The sequence below is a fragment of the Canis lupus genome, chromosome 22 (genome assembly GCF_048164855.1).
Source record: "Canis lupus baileyi chromosome 22, mCanLup2.hap1, whole genome shotgun sequence".
NCBI lineage: Eukaryota > Metazoa > Chordata > Mammalia > Carnivora > Canidae > Canis > Canis lupus.
In genome coordinates, this window is record NC_132859.1 from 30,531,082 (window position 1) to 30,551,319 (window position 20,238).

Genomic DNA, 20,238 nt, shown 5'->3' on the forward strand with positions numbered 1-20,238 from the left:
AATCACTCTCCATGCGATTTGAGGGAGACTGACCCTAAGCCAGCCCCAGAGTTAAGTATGTAACTTGTACTAGCCAAACAGAACATTCTATCTGGTTACCAGGACTGAACCACAAAAGTTCACTTGACTTTTAACCAGCAAATATAGCCATATCTATTCACTAGAATTGTTAGGAAAGATAAGGTATTTTTATATTTGTATTGCCAGTCGTACCAATGATGTAAACCTAAAGCTACTTGTAGAGAGCCAAAGCCAAAATACAGGAATGTAGAGCCTAGAGACAGAAAAAGTGAGAAAATTTTTTCCCTGAGAGAGATAGGTGCTCAATAATAATATTGAAAAAAAAAGATGTCTGAATCCTATGTCTTGAATTTCATCAGTAGATTCCTTACTGGAAGTACTAAGTTTTAACTAATTTCTGTCACTTTATATACAAAAGAATTATAACACAATCCTCTGTATCTAAACAATTAAGGACAAATAGAGATGTTAAAGTTTTGCAACATTAATATATTTTTTCAATTTATTGCTATGATTTAAAAAATTTTTAACTGTGTATATCTGATTGCAAGTTGGCCATAATATTTTCCATGTAAACTTTCTGCTAGGTGTCCTTTCATTTTTTTCAACCGGGAACTCTGTATTATATTAATAAGAATCCCATTACTTTTGTTTATACTTAAATGTTATAGTTTTGCCCATCCTTTTTGTATGTCAACCTTGTTAAATCAATTTTCCAGTAATCTCTCATAGACAGCTCAGATTGAATTTTGTTTTATAATGTAAACTGGTAATTGTGTGTTTGTTGTTTATTGATTATATTCTTCCATTTTCAATTATTTCATGACCTACTTGTGGTAGGTTTGTCATTTGTTCTAATTTATGGTTCTCACTTGGTTATGATTCAAAATTCTGGTTTTGGTGGGTTTTTTTGCTTTCAGTGTTTTTTTTAACAAATCTACTTACTACCATTTGGTTAAGAATTTTTAAACCTATATTCAAAAGATACTTTTGTCTATAGTTTTCTTTTTTTGTACTATCTGTCTGATTTTGTTTCCAGAGTAATATTAACTTCATGAAATAAATCGATAAGGAATAAACTTCAATAAATAAACTTCAATAAATAACTAAAGGAAGTATTCCTTTCTTTGCAATCTTCTCGAAGAGTGTGAATAATTGTTAATTCTTATTTAACCAACCATTTGGTAGAATTCTCCTATGCAACCATTTGGACTTAGAGATTTTCTTTGGGAGAATTTATTAATTACAAATTTGGTTTAACATTTATAGAGTATTTCAAATTATCTATTTCTTATTGCGTGATTTATACTATTTTACATTTTCTGAGAAATTGGTCCTTTTTGTTTAAGTTGTTGAATTTATGAGTGTAGAGTTGTTTGTAGTTATTTGTAGAATTCCTTTATCATCTTTTTGTGCCCATACATTTTGTAGTGATAGTCCCTATTTCATTGGTAATTGTATATTGATAATTTGTTTTTCTTTTTTTCTTTTTCAGTTTTGCTAGGGGTTTGACAACTTTATTGATATTTTAAAAAGCCAGATCTTTGTTTCATTAATTTTATCTATTGTTTTCCATTTTGGATTTTTTTTTTCTATTATCTTTATTATTTCCTTCCTTCTAATCACTTTGGAATCATTTTGCTCTTTTTTTCCTAAGCCCTTGAGGTGTGAGCTTAGATTACTGACTTGAGGCTTTCCTCTTTTGAAATATACATATTTGTTGCTGTAAATTTCCCTTTCAACTCTGCTACAGTTATGTCCACAAATTTTATTTTGTATTTTTTTAAATTGAAGCTCATTGTATTTTTAATTTTCCTTGAGACTTCCTTTTGACTCAAGAGTTACTTAGAAGTGTTTTGTTTAGTTTCCAAATATTTGGAGATTTTCCACTTATGTTTCCATTATTACTTTCTACTCTGATTCCAATGTATTCAAATAATGCAATTTTTATAATCATGCCTTTTTAATTTGTTGAGGTTTATTTTTTGGTGTAGGATGTAGCCTATCTTGGTATTTATTCCATGGGCACTTTAAAAGTGTTCTGAACCCAATTTCCAAATGTGGATGTGACATCAGTTGGGGAATTCTAGAATTTTTTTTTTAAGATTTTATTTATTTATTCATAGACAGAGAGAGAGAGAGGCAGAGACACAGACAGAGGGAGAAGCAGGCTCCATGTAGGGAGCCCCATGTGGGACTCGATCCCGGGTCTCCAGGATCACACCCCAGGCTGCAGGCAGCGCCAAACCGCTGGGCCACCGGGGCTGCCTGGGAATTCTAGAATTTAACTCAATTCTGATACCATCTACTTAGAGATAGATCCCACAGGTTCAGCAGTTAGTTTACAAGACTGTTACCCTTTTCTCCACTTCAAACGTGAATCATAAGTTCGGGTTGTTTTCTGTACTTCTAAACTGATGGCTATAAATCAGAAGTTCCTACAATCTTCTCCTTGGGTTCTATTAATTTGCTAGAGTGGCTCACAGAACTCAGAGAAACATTTGACTTAGTCGATTTCCTGTTCATAATAAAAGGATATAACGCAGAAACAGCATGGAAGAAGTGTATAAGGTAAGATACAGAGCTTGGAGCTTCCATGATCTCTCTGAGCATACCACTTTACCCAAAGTTCCATGTGTTCACCAATCCAGAAGCTCTCCAAACCCCATCCTTTTCAGATTTTATGGCAGTTCCATTACAATGACATGATTGGTTAAATCATTGGCCTTTGGTGATTGAACTCAATCTTCAGCCCTGTTCCTGTCTCTAAAGGTGGTGGGGGTGGGAGGGTTAGAGGGACAGAAATTTCTAACCCTCTAACCACATGGTTGGCTCCACTGGCAACCAGCTCCCGCCCTTAGATGGTAGAGTCCAAAATCACATTAATATAACAAAGACACTTTTATTGGCCCCATCACTTAGGAAATTCCAAGAGTTTTAGGAGCTCTGTGCCAGAAACAGGGACAATGACCAAATATATATTCCTTATAATCACAGTATCATACACTTGTAAAGAATCTATGTTCTGCTATTGCTGAGTAGAATGTTTTATAAATATGATTTCAATCCTTTTAGGAGATGGTACTGAATTGATTTATACCCTGCTGATGATTATTGGTTTAAGTTGTTTTATCAGTAGTGAGAAGGGTATTAAAGCCTCCATTCAAAAATTTGGATTTTTCTGTTTCTCTTTTCAGTTCTATCAATTCTTGCATCATGTATTTGACAATTCAGTTATTTGGGGCATACACATTAAGGATAGCTATGGCTTCATGTTGATTTAACCTTTTATCACTGTATAATGTGCTTCATTTTCTCTAGTAATTTTCTTTGTTTTAAAGACTATTTAATATTAATATAGCCATCCTTGCTTTCCTTTGATAAAAGTTTGCATGACATAATTTCTTCCATCCTTTTGTTTTTAATCTACTTAAATTGGGAATTGATATGTTATTATTAAAAAATGTAAATTATAGAAAAATTACATAGAATTATACTTTATTTTCTACTCTGCAAATATAAACTTGAAGTACTATTATTGCTTTCCATAACTATATTAATCATATACCACCTTTAGTACTTATTGTTCCTACTTCTTTGAATTTTCTTTCTTTTAATATTTACATGGCTTGCTTCCTCATTTTATTCACAGCCATGTTGAAATGTCACTTTCTGGGGATCCCTAGGTGGCTCAGCAGTTTAGTGCCTTCCTTCGGTCCAGGGTGTGATCCTGGAGTCCCAGAATCAAGTCCCACATCGGGGTCCCTGCATGGAGCCTGCTTCTCCCTCTGCCTGTGTCTCTGCCTCTCTCTCAGTCTGTGTCTCTCATGAATAAATAAATAAAATATTTTAAAAAAAAGGAATGTCACTTTCTCAGAGACTTCTTCCTAAGTATCTCCTTCTGTAAGATTTTTCTCTTCCTTTCTAACTTCTTAGACTATGTCATTTTTATTCATTGCACTAATCACTCACTACCTGGCATCCTAGCTATAAATCAGTTTATTTTTCTTTTTTTCTGTCTCTTGTTTAGAATGTAACATCTGTTAGAGCCCAGGCTTTGTCTGCTTTGATGACTGATGTCACCAGCACCTTCAAACAGTATCTGACTCAGAACAAAATATTTGTCAGAATGTGTCCAGAAAGGGGACTCAGAATAATTGCCTCCTTACTTCTCTAGAATCTTTCAGCACATGTGTTTGAATCATGGGATTTTATTATGTTTGGTTCAAACTATGCAATCACAGCAATGACTTATTATTCTTTTGGAGGAAAAACACATGTTTTGGCCCTTGATGTCTATTTTCAAAATAGTCTAATCAGTTCTATATATACAGAAATTCCTCTAGATAAGAAGTTTGTTTTGACCATTCTATCGGTAGAATGACAATTAAATAAATTTTTCCCAATTTTTATTTTTTATTCTTTTGGCCAGTTGCTATAAGGTGGTAGTAGATGAAAAGATTGGCAACCTGCACTTATCCCACTAATTTTCCCAGGAGTCACAAACAGTATTTTTTTTTTTCAGAAACAGGATGTGATATGAAGAATATAGGGCAGTGAACACCTACCACTTAGGGATATTAATGGTATTATGAGATTTCCTCAAACCATACATATGTCACATGTCATAACAAACTAAGTGATCCACATCGACTAGTCAAATGTGTATGTGGATGGTGTTAGGACAAACAAAAACAAAATCAATTAACTTTTTAAAATTACTAGATCCATTATGATTTTTTACTTTTCATTATAAATATGCATATAGTTCATTCTGTGTATAACATATGAACGTATTCCATTATATGTGTATATTTTGCTATTAAAAAAAGCAAATTCAGCTTCTACTGTGAGAGGACCCTAAATCTTTTCTAAACAGTTTTAGTAAACTGTATACATTATCTATAAAGATATATATATATATATTTATATATATATATCAGAGTATTATATTATATATTTAAATGTATGATAATTTTGCTGGCCTCATTGAAGAATTATGGCTTTGCCAAATCATAGGCTTCATTTAGTTTTGAGACTTTGATCATATTAAAAAACTTTAGAGTTTCAGGTATGTTTTTCATACAAGTTTTAGATAAAAATCTCTACTATTTCTATTAGAATTAGAAATAATATTATAAACCTGTATAAAATTCCCCAGTATACAATAAATGAATATAAATATTATGATTATTAAAGACAATTTAATTATACAATTAAATATTTATTTCTATGCATTTCTAAGTTTTTCATGTAAATAATTCATAATTAGAAAAACTAATTATCTGTCAGACTAAGCATATTGAGTTTTCATTTGTTGTTTTGGGTAGAATGTTCCCTTGGATATTCTATTTGCTTTGGAATATTCAAAATACTTGACAGTCAGCTATTGGAATGTAATTTCCTTCCTCATAACATTAGTGAGTTGTACAACACAGAAGTTGAACCAAGAATGAAAGAGGGATTTGGTGGGAAAAGACCAAAAAAAAAAAAAAAAAGTGGGAAAGAATTAAAATATTAAGAGGAATTTATATGTAGTGATGCAGGGATCTCCAGGACTGAATGCCTTACAGTATATCTAACACATGTCCTTAACTATTTATTAAGGTTGTGCCCTTAAGAAAGAGGCTGATAATTTTCTAACTTCTACCAATGAGTGGATTCGGGTAAGAATGACAAATTTTCAGATAAGACTGAGACTGTTTGATGTTCATAGACCACTTTCGTCTTTCCAGGCTCATAACTCAGTAGCATTCCCGTGTCCTTTGCAGTTAAGTGTGGCTATATAATGGATTTCTAGCCAATGGAGTTCAAGCAGAGGTGACCTGTGACTCTTCTAATTCTGGCCTTGGAGAACCTCTCTGTCAATCCTCTATCTCTCTGTCCATCATACTGAAAGTTAAACAAATGTTTTCAGAAGATGATGAAATGAAAGGATCCTGAGTACTGAGTGAACCTGGGAAGCCCATCAACCTAACCATTTGAAACACATATGTTGAGATCATTAATGCAAAGTGTTAGACTGCTGAGATTTAGGGATTTATCAGTCATAGCAGTTAGCATTATGGTAGTAAATACAGTCTGCAATAACACTAAAAACATTGTATTGAAATTATATTTTTATATATCTGAATCACTTATTAGACTGCTGTAACAACTCTGAGTTTGGAGACAGTGCCGTGTCTTATTCATATTTTTATTCCTAAGTTAACGCAGGTATTCAATGAATGCCTGAATTTAGTGAATGATGACCTGAAGTTCCATATTCATGGAAATAACATATTTTAGGTAATTTATAAAAGTTACTTCATTTAATTATCACAACATTGCTTGTGATATGAATCATTTTCTCTATTTTATAAGCAAGAAAATGAATATTAGAAGGCAAGTAATTTGGGCAAAGTTGACAACCAACATGAGAAATGACAATCAGATCTAACTCTAAAGCCTACATTACTTGCTTGACACATGTCATGAAAACTGCAGAAATATGCAATATATCTGTAACCTTGTGTCTTCTCATTTTCAGAAACACTTTGGTATATTTCAGTTCCATAGTTCTCTGGTGGAGGTGAAAAGTCTCAAAAATCCTAGAAAAGTAATTTTCCTTTCTAGGGAAGATTATTATAAATTATTATACAAAATATTTTATGTGCATTTATTTTGCTTTTTAAAAAGTCTGTAGGCTTATCCTCTGAAAAAGTACTCTAGTTTGTTTTTATTTTTTAAATGGGAGGGAGAAGGTGATTTCTCTTCAAACAATGAGGTAGTTTATGATTTAATCGAAAATAAAATACCAGTGACTTGTTATCTTCCAACAAGAACTCTGCAGTCCTTTGCTTGCACACTCCTTATTAGTCTCCTTGGCAACGGGTAATCACTTGTTTCCCTTAAATAGATGAGATGCCAACAACTATGTAATAGTGGCTTGATACATCAGCAAAGAAAAGTGCCGTAATGACAGCATAATAAATCTGAACATGAAAAGTTAATAGCCACATTAGTGACAGCCTAACTATAGTGTGAGAAGCACATGGAATTTTCTACATCTATTTCATTCTTTTTGTGATACTCCGTTTGCCCTACAATGCCCTTCCCCCTCCCTATCTATGAATGGCCTGAAACCTATAAAGGGATAAAAACCCTTCAGAGTTAAAATAGACCTATTAATAGTCCCCCCCCCCACCCATAAGAAAGGGTGTTAAATTTGTCTGGATCAGGTAAATGTTTTTATTAAAAATATGACTTTGGGGTCAATCTTAAAGAGTTAAATGTATAATTTGAACATAATATACTTACCTAAATATTTTGCATTTGGGGGTATTCACCTTGATTTATTTCAATCAGGGTCATTAATCTCTATTAGAATATTCTCTCTGCACTCTGAGTAAGTATCATAACTCTGTCATATTGGCCAATACAAAACTCAGCATGGTTCTTTCACAGTGGAGCCAGGGATAACTGGGGTGGGCCATACTTCTGAAGGTGTAACTAGGTACAGTGACTCTGCTTGATTCGTGGTGGAAGGGCATTTCCTCTTCTCATTATTGCTGAATATATATGGGCATTTTGCATGGGCCAGTGGATAGCCACTGCTTTACTTCATCCTTAGAATTAACTGTGCTCAGCAGTAGGATGAGATTTAGGCCAAAACGACGAGAAGCCAGTAATACAGGTCTCCTACCTCTCCTCCCTTCTTTGTTTTTAGCTCTGCTTCTTTCACTTCCAGTGGTTCCTTCTAGTTTTTTTCCATCTTCTCTTAATCTGGGGTTTCCAATTCTGTCTTTTCCCTTGAAAGAATAACAGAGCCATCTGAAAAATGCATCTCCTATAAGATATTATTAAGTAGTCCAACATAAAAAGAAGGTGAGACTAGAGAATAAAACAGATCAGAGAACTATAAACCTAAGTAAATATAAATATAATAATATTAGAAATTATTGCTGTCATCTGTGAAATAGTTACTATATGTCAACTATGGACTAAACTGTATATACATTATTTTCATTTAATCTTTACAATACTGATACTACTGTCTTGATTTTACAGATAACTAGAAAGTGGAAGAGTATTTTAATGTGTATCGGCTTGTTTAAGCCAACACAGAATTCAAAGGATCATTCAAGGAAAATAGATCATTTTTTACAAAATGTAGTCATCATTCATTCAGAATTCTTGGAGGGTAATTAACCAAACTCTGAATAGTTCCAAGTCCCTGCCTTCCAAGGCATCTATTCCATTATTAATACTAAGAGGAAGAATAGCTACTATTTATGTAACACTTGCAATGTACCAGACACATTCTTAACATGGTCAGTGATTCTAACTGTGGGTTCCAAAGTCAGACTGCCAGGGTTTGAATTCTTACTCTGCCATTGTGAGATCTTGGGCCTAACTTCCTAACATCTCAGTTTTCTCATTTATAAAGTGGGAAATAATATTCCCATTAATATAGGGTTGTAGTGAAAATTAGATGAGGTGATATACATGTAACTCTCGGGAATGTGACTGCAACTAAGAAGCATTCAGTAAACTCAGTAAAATTTATATTGTTAGGTTGTTTTTAATTGCTGCATGCAAGGCGATGTGCTGAGCAACTCATCTGCATTATTGCACTGGATCTTCTTAGTAATTCTGAGTTATGCACTATGGTTATCTTTTTTTTACAATTAAGGAAGATGAAGCCTGGAGGGGTTATATAATTTTCTTAAAGATACAGAGGAATGGTGGCCGAGCCAGGATCCTGTCCTAGGCATTAGTTTCTGAAGCCTGTTATGTCAGCAGCTGATACTCTGGCTATTGTTGGGCAACACTGTTGGTTAGCAAGCATGTTTCTATTTGAAGCCAAACTGTATGAATGAAATTTAACCCCTTGATCTTAGTTTCTGTTATTAATAGTTTATGCACATCACCAAACCACAAGAATATTCTTTTTCCTTCCTCCCATCTAATGCTCCACCTCTCTTCTCATCCACCCCACCTCAATAATCCTGCTTCACTAAACTCACAACACAAGTAATTTGTTAAAGATATCCTAGGGAAAATGCTCAAAATAAATAAACACAACCCAAAACGAGAAAGCAACTTTCATAATGTGTTTGACCAAAAGCATGTCTTAAATTTAACAAATAAGATCTATTTAAGGATCAATGCTTTTCTTACAATGGAAGATAATGATAGGGGCAATCCATTGTATCTGGGAGTTTCTCAGCTTATTCTTTGAGAGGAGGCAGTTCTGTGTCCTTTTTTGCCAACAAGAGAGGGGCATGCATGTCCAAATTTACTCTGCTCCAGTGGGGATGGGGGTTCTGGCTTGGCAGCTCACATTATCATACACCCACAATGCACGGGGACTGCCTTTCAGGAATCAGCAACTTTAGAGCAGTTATATGCCTGTTGCAAATTTGTATCATAGCAACATGCACATTTTTAATAAATAAATGATTCTCCAAATAACTTTATTCACTGAGGAGAGATTTCAGGTTCTTGTCTCTCAGTCTGAATAGCACTTGATGTTCTGTTCTTCCTGTGCTCAATCTAAAAACCACACAAACTTTCTTCCCCCTCGGTAAATTATTATCACAAGTGGAAAATACTTTGGTTTTTCAGGGGATGGTAAAACATTGTTTTTCAAAATTCTCCAGAGTTAGTGGAGAAACAATGTCAAGGATGAGAGTTTTATTTAAAAGGATGAATCTCTATCAGATATCATTTCTGTATCTACTGCTAGAACACTGACTTGGCAAAGGAGACATTCTGATTTCATTTCCAGTCAGCTCATGCCTACAGTGCTCCTCTGAAGAATCTCGAAGTTTAGGGGGAAGGGTAAAGGGTAAAGTGGAGTGGAATAACGGAAAAAAATACACTACAAGATAGAACATTATATAATTTTTATATACATAATTATTTGAGGAATTATGCAACTGAACCAAAGAAGTCTTGCTAAGTTCCAAGCAATTGCTCTTGAAATGCCAAATATCTCTATTATTGGCATGTAATATCCAACCCCACTCATCCTACTCCACTTCTGTCCTGTATGGTTTATGGTGAGTGGTCTATGTAGGCCAAAGACCCCTCCTATACAAATGTCTCTACCTGTGGGACCAGCCCAGGCTTCATAAACAAGAACTTCATCATTTAAAAAATCATGACATCCCTTCCTCCATGGCTCTAGAGATTGGCTCATCTTTCACCATTCTGAAATTCTCTCTCATCTATAAGCCTTCTTAGGTACCCTCTCTTTTGGTTTGCATAACATTTTATGTGTCCCACTGGCATAATTTACATTTATTTGTCAGCACATTCATTTACTTTCTATAGTGTGAACTTCTTTTTTTTTTTTTTTTTAGATTTTATTTTTATTTATTCATGAGAACACACAGAGAGAGAGAGAGAGAGAGAGAGAGAGAGAGAGACGGAGGGAGAGAGAGGCAGAGACACAGGCAGAGGGAGAAGCAGGCTCAATGCAGGGCTGCCCTATAGTGTGAACTTCTTAAGACAGATGCTATGTTTAGGTTTTTGTTGTTGTTGTTTTTAATCCAAATTGTTTAGCAAATTGTTTCAAGAAACATTTGTTGGATGGTTGGATGACTGGATGGATGAATTAAATGATAAGACTTAGTAGAAATCTGGCATCACTACCTTGAAGACTTACTAATCATTCATTGATTTAGATGATCAATTTGAGTGAAAAGATCAATTGTATTAAAAATAAAAATGCTTGGGTTTAAATACCTATGACAGTACCTACATGCTGTTTGGACTTGTTCTTATTGCTTAATTTCTTAGATCAAAGACTACCTCTTGCACAAATTGAGCCTAGTGGTGTTTATCCCAAAGAATTTTTACAAAACTTAAATAAGATTATGTAAATCAAGGGTCTGGTCAATTATAAGTACTCAACAAATGGTAACTATTATTATTTCTAAGCCTAAGAACCTCTGTGTACTTTAAAACCTATTTTTGTTTTTAAATAAAAATTCTTGAAGACCTCTTAGGGCATGCAAATGCATGCATAGACATTTCCTCTGTAACACTAATGTTCAAATCAAGAGATAATTTATCACACACACAGATACACATGATCATGAGTACAAAATATCTGTTGTTCTCAGAAAATACTTTAGGAACTCTTGCTTGGGTATACAAGGCATGCAGAATAATAATAGTAACAATAATAGTAATATATATATATTGTGGTTATTATGTGCCAAGTGCTGTTTAAGCACTTCACTTATATTAGGTTCATTTATGGACATAAGCACAGAGTAATTAAATAACTGGCCCAAGCTCCTACAGTTTGTAAACAGCACGAGTTGGGCAAATTGATTAAGGTAGCAATGACATGAAGTTACCTCATTATGAAACAAGTGGCTAAACAGGAGCTATTCAGTATCTATAGAACAGAATATACCCAACCTTATTAAGCTAAATATAATGGAAAGGAAGAATGACTTGCAGAAACATGTTATGCTAGTCTAAGTTGGAAGAGAGGTTCAGGTTCCCACCAAGTGAAGAGAGTCCTTTTATTGTTAGCTGTCTACTGACACCCAGAATTGCAAGACTTTTAGGCATGGTGGGTGGTAGGCAGGAGCACTCAGTGTAGGCGCCCAGAGTGCCATTTGAATTTGGAACTTGACATACGTTGTGTTTGGCTTATCCCTGAAGTGGTATCAGTGATACTTGGGGCATATAAACTCTCTAGAAGGTGCCTCAGCTATGTAATCACATAAACAGGTATCTATCGAAGATTAATACCAAAATAGAAAAATTCCTATTGGGAAAAGGCCTAGTTACTGTGGTGACACTATTCCGATGTCATTTATTATACCAAGGATCATAAGGGAGGGCTTTATATAAATATAAATATATAATTATGCGTATAAAGTACCTCTTTTAGACAGCAGTTTAGTGTACAAAAGAATCACCATGAAAGTTGGAAACACATAGAGCTTCAAAGGTCCCAATTCTCTCTTAACTAAAGCTCAAGAATTTGCATAATGAGCTAGCTTTCCTGTGATTCTGATAGAGGTGGTCTATGTACTACACTTGAGCAAACACTGTTTGAGGACATCTTTAGTTGTTTAATAGCTGATACCGTTTGTTTTAAATGCTTCAAAAACTGTTAAAAATTATAGAAAATTATCTCTTGACCCTTTGTGTCATTACCCTAGATCCTAAGATATGCAGGCACTCTTATACAAAAATTTGGAAGGCGATTAGTCTCAGACACACTGTAGATTATAAAATGATCCTTCATTAAGTGATAAAGATATTTTAGTCCTCGGAGCTTTCAGGGTGTCATCAAGAAGGCAGTTTTGCCCTTGTGATTTCTTCTACTGTATTTAAAATGCCTATTTCCTGTCACACATTTCACATGTAGTGGTTGGACCTTTGCTTATAGACAGTGGAGATGGGTTAAATGCCTTATGGAGAATTCCTGGCTTTCCATAATTTCTGACTGCTGCTAAGGAATTCATTAGGTTTAGAAGGGCCTCTTCTGTTGCTGTGTAATTGACGATCCTTCTAACATCAATCTTATTGCTGTATTAAAGTGACTACAACACACTGAAGACTAAATAAAAGGAACTTGAGATTTGAATATAGCAGGTGTTGCCAAGAGCAGTGAAAGGGTTGATGACTGGTCACAGATTTTGCACTTTGGTCTGAACATCTTAGATCACTTTACTGAAAAAGGAAAGACAGCGAAGAGTGAACAGTGAAGTGCTCTGAATCTGAAATGAGCTCAGAGTCATCAACACCATCATCATCATTATCATTGTGATCATAGTCAACATTATTATTCCTCAACAAATTTAATTAAAAGCTGTGACCTTCAGCCTGTAGTACAAGTGATTTCTGGTTATCTATTCTTTAGATTCTATGAAGTTTTGTTATTTTCTCTACAAAGGACACTAATGAAACATTTTGCAGTGTTAAGTAGAAAAAAAGTTAGGCATTGGAATTCTTGATTCAAATATTGTCTCTAGTTTACTTACTGTTTATCTTGGGGCAGGTGCTTGACTTCTCTGATCTTACTTATTTTGCATTTATAATATGGGGATAGTAATATTTTTGCTTGTGATCATTGTAAAGATAAAATTTAAAAATTAGAAGCATGGGATTTACCATAGAACCTGGTGCTGAGTATATTTTAGTTACCTCCACTTATCAAAAAGCAATGCATTTTATTAAACACAAGGTACTATGCAGGAATTTTTATTATTGGAAGGGTACTTATATCACCTATTTGAACCCACTGATTTTATAAATTGAGAAAAGCAGGGTCAAAAACAAACTGTCCATATAATTATTGACCAAACCAGGACATTTTGGAGCTTGCAATGAAACACTAATAGTGATCACACCAGTGCAGCTAGTATAAATTGCAGATGTTCAAGCAAACTGGGATTTCTAATCGCACACTCAAAGATGGCTAATGACTTGTCAGTGGTCCTAAGAACTCTTTTGTACTCAGTTCAGCATTTTTTGTGACCAACTTGCCTCTTTTAATACCTTATCCTTGAATTATATTAATGATCAAATACTATCTTAAAGAATCGTTGAAAATATTCACAACTTTGCGGAGACCAGATTAAAGCCCGTCCTGAGCTTTCCCTTCAGGCCCTTCCCTGCTTCCCTTATTCCTCTGCTCCTGAGAGCAACCCTTAGTAAAAAAAAAAAAAAAAAAAAAAAAAAAAACCTTTCGTGAGAATCCCGTTTGAGGCTCTGATTCTAGAAGACCCAAACTAAAGACAGTAGGATGGATTATGGATAGCGAGAGGTACAGTATTCCAGAAATAGAAAAGATGGTGGCAAAGAAAGTTTTCAGGGTCCTGTTCTGCTTCTGTACCACTTCAAACTTTGATGACAAAAGTGGAGGCCTTGGTGGTACTTGTTTGGCTCAAGAGCTAGGCAAACCCTAAGATTATACATGACCCCTTAAAGGGAAAGGTACAAATTGTGGCTACTAGCTTTCTGGGAAATGTAAGGTAAGCTTAAAGAGGACTGATTGATCTCTCTCCTCAAAAACATATGTTTAAGTCCTACCTCTGGAACCTGAGAATGTGACCTTATTTGGAAATAGGATCTTTGCGGATGTAATTAATTAAGATGAGGCCATACAGGAGGAAGGTGCATCCTAAGTCCAACTTGACTGGTCTCCTAATAATAAAAAGAAAAGAGACACAATCTTGTAAGGAGGGTTATGTGAAGACACACAGAGAGAACCCCGATATGAAAATGAAGGCAGAGATGGGGATATACATTCATCGATTGAGGACTGCTGGTCACCACAGGAAATTAGGAGATGGCACAAAATAGTGTGATTCTCTCAGCCCCTACGAGGAAACCAATCCTGCTCACACCTTGATTTTGGATTTCTAGCCCTTAGAACTATGAGAGAATGAATTTCTGTTGTTTTAAGCCATCAAAGTGTATGGTAATTTATTTCAGTAGCCCTAGGAAACTCATATAACTAAGTATACAATGGCAGTGAGTTGCCATAAACTGGGCTTTTCATCACAAATCTGATGGAACCATTTCTGTACCAGCTGTTGCTAGCAATTGTGCCCCCCTTCCTGTCCCACTTCTCACCTAGAAGAAATCCAGAGAAAAGGAAACAGTGGCCAAAATAAGCTACATTTTCTCCTACACTGTAAGAATTTTGCTCCCATTAAGCGTTGCATCTAAATAAATCGCAAACTTGCAGAAGGTCTGTTTATGTAGTTCTTCCTATTATAACCCAACCTAGCCCACCTGAAATGCTCTGACACTCTTGAAAATAATTCTGATTAATGAATAAAACATGATAAACTGATAATTAGCTTTTGAAGGTGAACTCTTTAACAGGAGGTAATTCAGTAAGGTTCTAATTGTTTTCCCCAGCATTAGACCTTAGCTGACATTTGGTTTTAGCTTCAGCATAACAATTCCCTGTCTATGTTTAGAAAGACAGTGAGCAATTTCCTAGGACTTGGCCAGAAATTATTCACAATGCCTGGATTACACACTCTGAAAAATGTGAAGTTGTATGTTAGTCAAGATTCCAAATCTAGTTTTGGCTTAGGCTCCTTGCTTGGAATATCCAACAGAAACTTATGATCAGCCAGGTTTGTTGTAATTATTGTTGTTGATTTTATTTCTAAGCAAAACAACATGAAGAGACATTTGCTGTTAGATAATTAACAACTTAAAAATCATAAATGTTAATATTCATGTCAATGGGTCAGAAAGAATTTAAAGATAGATCTTTTGTATGCCATGGCTGCTTCCACGTTTTGAATGTTGACCCTAAATGCAGGAAAGAATGGGGGTTATTTTAAAAGTTAATAAAAATACTTTGGCATGAGTTTTGTTTTTTTTTTTTTTCAAACTATCCGGCAGTTCATATCAAGAAAGTTGTCTATGATCACCACCATCCCCCCAAAAAAGAACCAACTTGTATTCGGCAAAGATATGTTCAGGAACGTTATTTCTGAATTTTTCTTCATACTTTGCTTGGAGAAAGAACAGAAGAGATAAGGACTTGTTTTCATGTGAAATATGCTTGGTGTTTCTTCCTAAAATCCGACTTCTGCTATTAGTTGAAGCCAAACCTTCCTTTACAGAAATGTGAAGCAAATCCTTTTCTTGACTGCAGTCACCCACTCACTGCCTGATTCAGATCTTTCTTGGGTGTCAACTCTAGAAAATCCCACATGCTCCCATCATCATATTCTAGTGAAGGAAGCCTTTATTGAAATGGATGCTTGCAAAACCTTCATCCTTATGAAACTACCTCTCTAAAATGAAAATCAAAAGCATCGCAAGATGAACTCAGAAATGACAAATTGAGGGACCAGGTAACAGGTTGAAGAGAAACCTGAAAACTACCTGGCAAAAGAGTAGTTGGTGATTGAGAATCAGTAAGCCATGCTGGAGTTTGCAAACCAAATGATTACAGTGGCCTGGCGGGAAACAATTACTATTGGTTCCCAGTGTACATCATAATAAATTGCAAAACTCTGCTTTGTCCAAAGGGGGCAGCCACGGTTCAATTGCAACTAATAGTATAGTGGGGATACAGTACTACAGCTCTTAGATTTTTCTGATTTGTTAAGATAAATCAGAATTTCCAATTAGAAGAAAAAAGTTTTTGGGGAGATGTTTGGGAACTAATTAAAATTTATTTAAAAAACACTGTTCAGGCAAAACCTTTTTTCAGCCCTATGGAGACATGCACCCTTTTGCTTGACTGCACCGAACTTTTATTTCATCAAGGCCAACCACAGGTTTCAACATCACACACACACACACACACACACACACACACACACACAAATGGTTGTTCTGTCTTATACTTAGCTAAAATATACTAAGTGGTCAGTTTAAATATAATAATTCTTATCTTTCTAACAAGGGAGAAAGGAGCCAACGGGGCAACGTTCAGAGATGGACAAAAACAAAATATTTTATCCACCTCCCTCCAAACAACATGTCTTTTGAGAAGCAATCATGAGACACATGTTCTGTGAGTTGCTGAAAGTTTTAGTTGATGCTTGAAACGATCATGTTTTGCAGTTTTTTGTTCTTTGGGTTTTTCTGTTCCTTGTTTTTGCATTTCTCTGAATGGTAAGATGTTACAAACAAATAGAGAAAAACATACAGAATACACATTGACTTTATTCTAATATTCCTCTTCCAAAGAACCTTAAATCTTAAACTAAGAAAGATGTCTCCTAAATTGGATACATTGCCTATGGATTATTTGTGAATGAGAGGAAAATAAGCAACCATCTTTATTTCATGAAGTAAGTGAAGACTAAAGACTTAAATGTCCCGATTTCCTGAAACTGTCTGAAATGTTTTGTACCTGAACAATTTTGATATTGTCAAGGAGGGGAGAGATAATGGCTGAGGACATTTCTAGGGCTGTTGAAGGAACCAGGGAGCTTTCGTCACAGAAAAATATTTCTAGTGTCTTTCCTTTATTGAAACTGAAAAGTTCATATAGAATTTCTGATAAAAATAAAGGTTAATTTGTTCACAGCTGAAAGTTTGACTTCGTACAAGACCAGAGACTGGGTAAAATGTTCTACATTTACGTTTCTAAGTCAATAAAATTGATAGCAGGTTCATTTCACGTTGGGGAAATTTTTAGCATATGGGGAGATTTTATTACATGACTTAAAACAGAAGAATGGCATGATACAAACTCTGTGAATTGTCCTGATTAGCATTATTTTAAATTTAAGACTTCACTGTCACACAAGAGGCAGTTATTTGAGTCTTCAATTAAAATAAATAACAATAACACAGTAATCATAATTCAAGTATCAAAATGTAAAACACAAAAAAAATTATCTCAACGGTCCAAATCCCCCTGGGGACATCTAGAATCTCTTAACGGTTATTCAGCATGCTTTGGCAAGATAAAAAGAACAAAGTGATTTACCGAACATATGGGCTATAAGGTGGCACAAATTTGCATCCTAAGCATTTTGGCTTCTGCTGCTCAAGTTAAGATCCTAAATGTGCAGATGAAGAATGTGCTTGTTGTATACAACCACAGCATCATTTTAGCAATGTCTGTGTGATTATAGGCAAGGCAATTTCTTGGATCCCTGATTTCTTTCTTTTTCTTTTTCTTTTTTGTAAAATCAAGAAAACTATGTTTACTGTACCTCATTAGTGCTTGTGGCAATGCTCTTTCAAATATGAGGTATTACTGTCATTGGGTAAAACTTTATCAAACCTTTTGCCAAGTGGTTGATATTGGACAAAGCCCTGCCTATATTTTCTAAACTATGAGACTGTAAGGTGTAAAAAAAATCACCTAGCTTTTTCCCTTGAATAGTTTTTTTGCAGGGTTACAAAAATGTAGGGCAAGCCATAACCTATTTTTAAAATTTCAAAATTTTATTCAATTTTTTTGAATGTTAATACCAAGGTTTCCAATCAGAAGTCTGGTTGTCAAAAACAAATACTGCCTTCAATTTGTGGTCACTAAATGCATGTGTATTTGCTATTTTTAGAACTTGAGACTAAGGCTCAAATTGGCTGTCAGTAAATAGGCAGAGTCATCACTCAATTTGACAGAATCTGTTTAAAATTCTCTTATTAAGAATAACTACTTAAAAATCACCAAACCTCCAGTTTCCAAGAGAGTTGAATATCTCATCATATATTAGCTAAGTAAATTTTTTCTTTGACCATTTTTAGGAGGCAATTTCAAAGTCATCATAAAATTCCAGTAAAAGAAATATTACTAGCAGGAATAATGGACTACAAGTAAGTAAGGAAACCTTAGGTGAACTGACATAAGATTTCACTGATAAAAGGAAAAAAAAACTAAGACCAATAAATTTCCCAGGAAAAACAATGTTCTTAGCATAGAATTCCATGTGTATTTAAGACTAGATGTCTCAAATAAAATCTATCAAGTTTTTTTTCGGGACAAAAATTGAGGATCTAACATAGCTGTAAATGACATTGGTTTGGCATCAGATCAATTTCACTTAAAATATGTAGGAATATGGACATCGTAAGTATAAGATGTATTTTAAAACAACTTTATTGAGATTTCTAGGAAGTAAGCTTAGTTTTTGGGACCAGTTTTGAGAGGCAAATGACTTATGTTTACTAAATTCAGGTGCTTTTTGTTTGTTTTGTTGTTGTGTGGGTTGTTTTGTTTTGTACTTACTTTGTTGCTCCTTTTTTTTTTTTTTTTTTTCCAGAAGAGGGGTAATCAAAATACCAAGTAAACTGGCCCAGTTTCCTCACAGAAAATTTGTGTTGAAGCCAGAAAACATGCCCATTGTTCTGTGATGATCCATCTTATGCCTAGATCCTTCCACATAAAGATTTCCTCAATATCTAACACTTCCACACATTTTTTTCCATAATCACTTTAAAAACCAGATGTTATCCCAGGAAATTCTTGACTATTTCATGAAAGTTAAACTTTTCAGAATCTCAAGACATTTATTTCTTTTGTGTATCTAATAATATCAACTCACAGTCATAATAGACACAAAGCATTTAGTAGAGGGTCTTTATCCAATATTAGCCTTGCCTCATCCTTGTGTCCTATGTTGAGATTATTCAATATTTTAAATTGAGTTGACAAGTATCCAATAAAACCCACATTGTTATTTTCAGTTAATAAAAAAAATTCTGGACTCTATTACCATGGCTTAAAGATGCCATAACAACATTTCACAATGGATTTATATCTTGCTAGATTTAGATAATCAAATAGCCAAATGCCTTTACAAATTTTGTTTCCTGAAGAAAAATGTAATGTAGGCCCTCAATAAAGGATTCTCTCCTTGATAATATTCTTTAGTCCTGTTTTACCATGCCTTATACACCCGGATTTAAAGAAGATTTGATAAAGGTTCTACTTCTATATGGAAAGTCAGTAGCTTGTATGAAATGTTACATTATTCAACTCAAACTGCTAGCATAATAATGTTAGTAGAGAGCATAACACCTCTATGTCAACCTCTCTAATGCCCTAAATTTATTGATTCCCAAATGTGAAATTATAGTCTCTCTTAAAATAAAATCAACTTGATCACTGGGGAAAAATATATTGCGATGGCTTTGAAAAAGGATGTATTCTCTATCACTTCATATATATATATATTATATATATATATATTAACCTTAGATTTGGTCACTGTTTAAGTACTTATTTTTAGTTAGACTCTTTTGTTTACAAACTATTTTAGCCCTACTCTTTGGAAGAGTTGACTTCTCAGTCATCAAAAGAACATGACCCCATTCTCTATAGTCTTAGTAAACTTGACCGAACTCTAAGATACTCCACTTAGATCGTACATATTATTCATCAGGTTTGACCTGAAATGCATTTTGGCCATTTGTAAAATCAACCTGACCATTTATGAAGGATGGCTTTCTGTCATTGAAAACAGGAAAAAGATGATCATATTGAATAGTTCTTAGTCCTTTCACACCTGTGCAAGCCAGGGAATTCTTCAAACTCTGATGTTTTGTAACCTGCGTGGACTACTAAAAAGAGCAGTACACAGGAGGTTTATACAGTGCAGAGCTGGCCTTCCATCACCATTCATAATTCTGGTAAGCTATAAACCATTCCAGAGAGTAACAACTTTGTAGGCCACCTCAGGATGATATATCAACATAGCCATCTTTCATTGGAAGCCCTGATACCACTCTCAGAACTCATAAGTAGACAAGGAAGACTTGCCA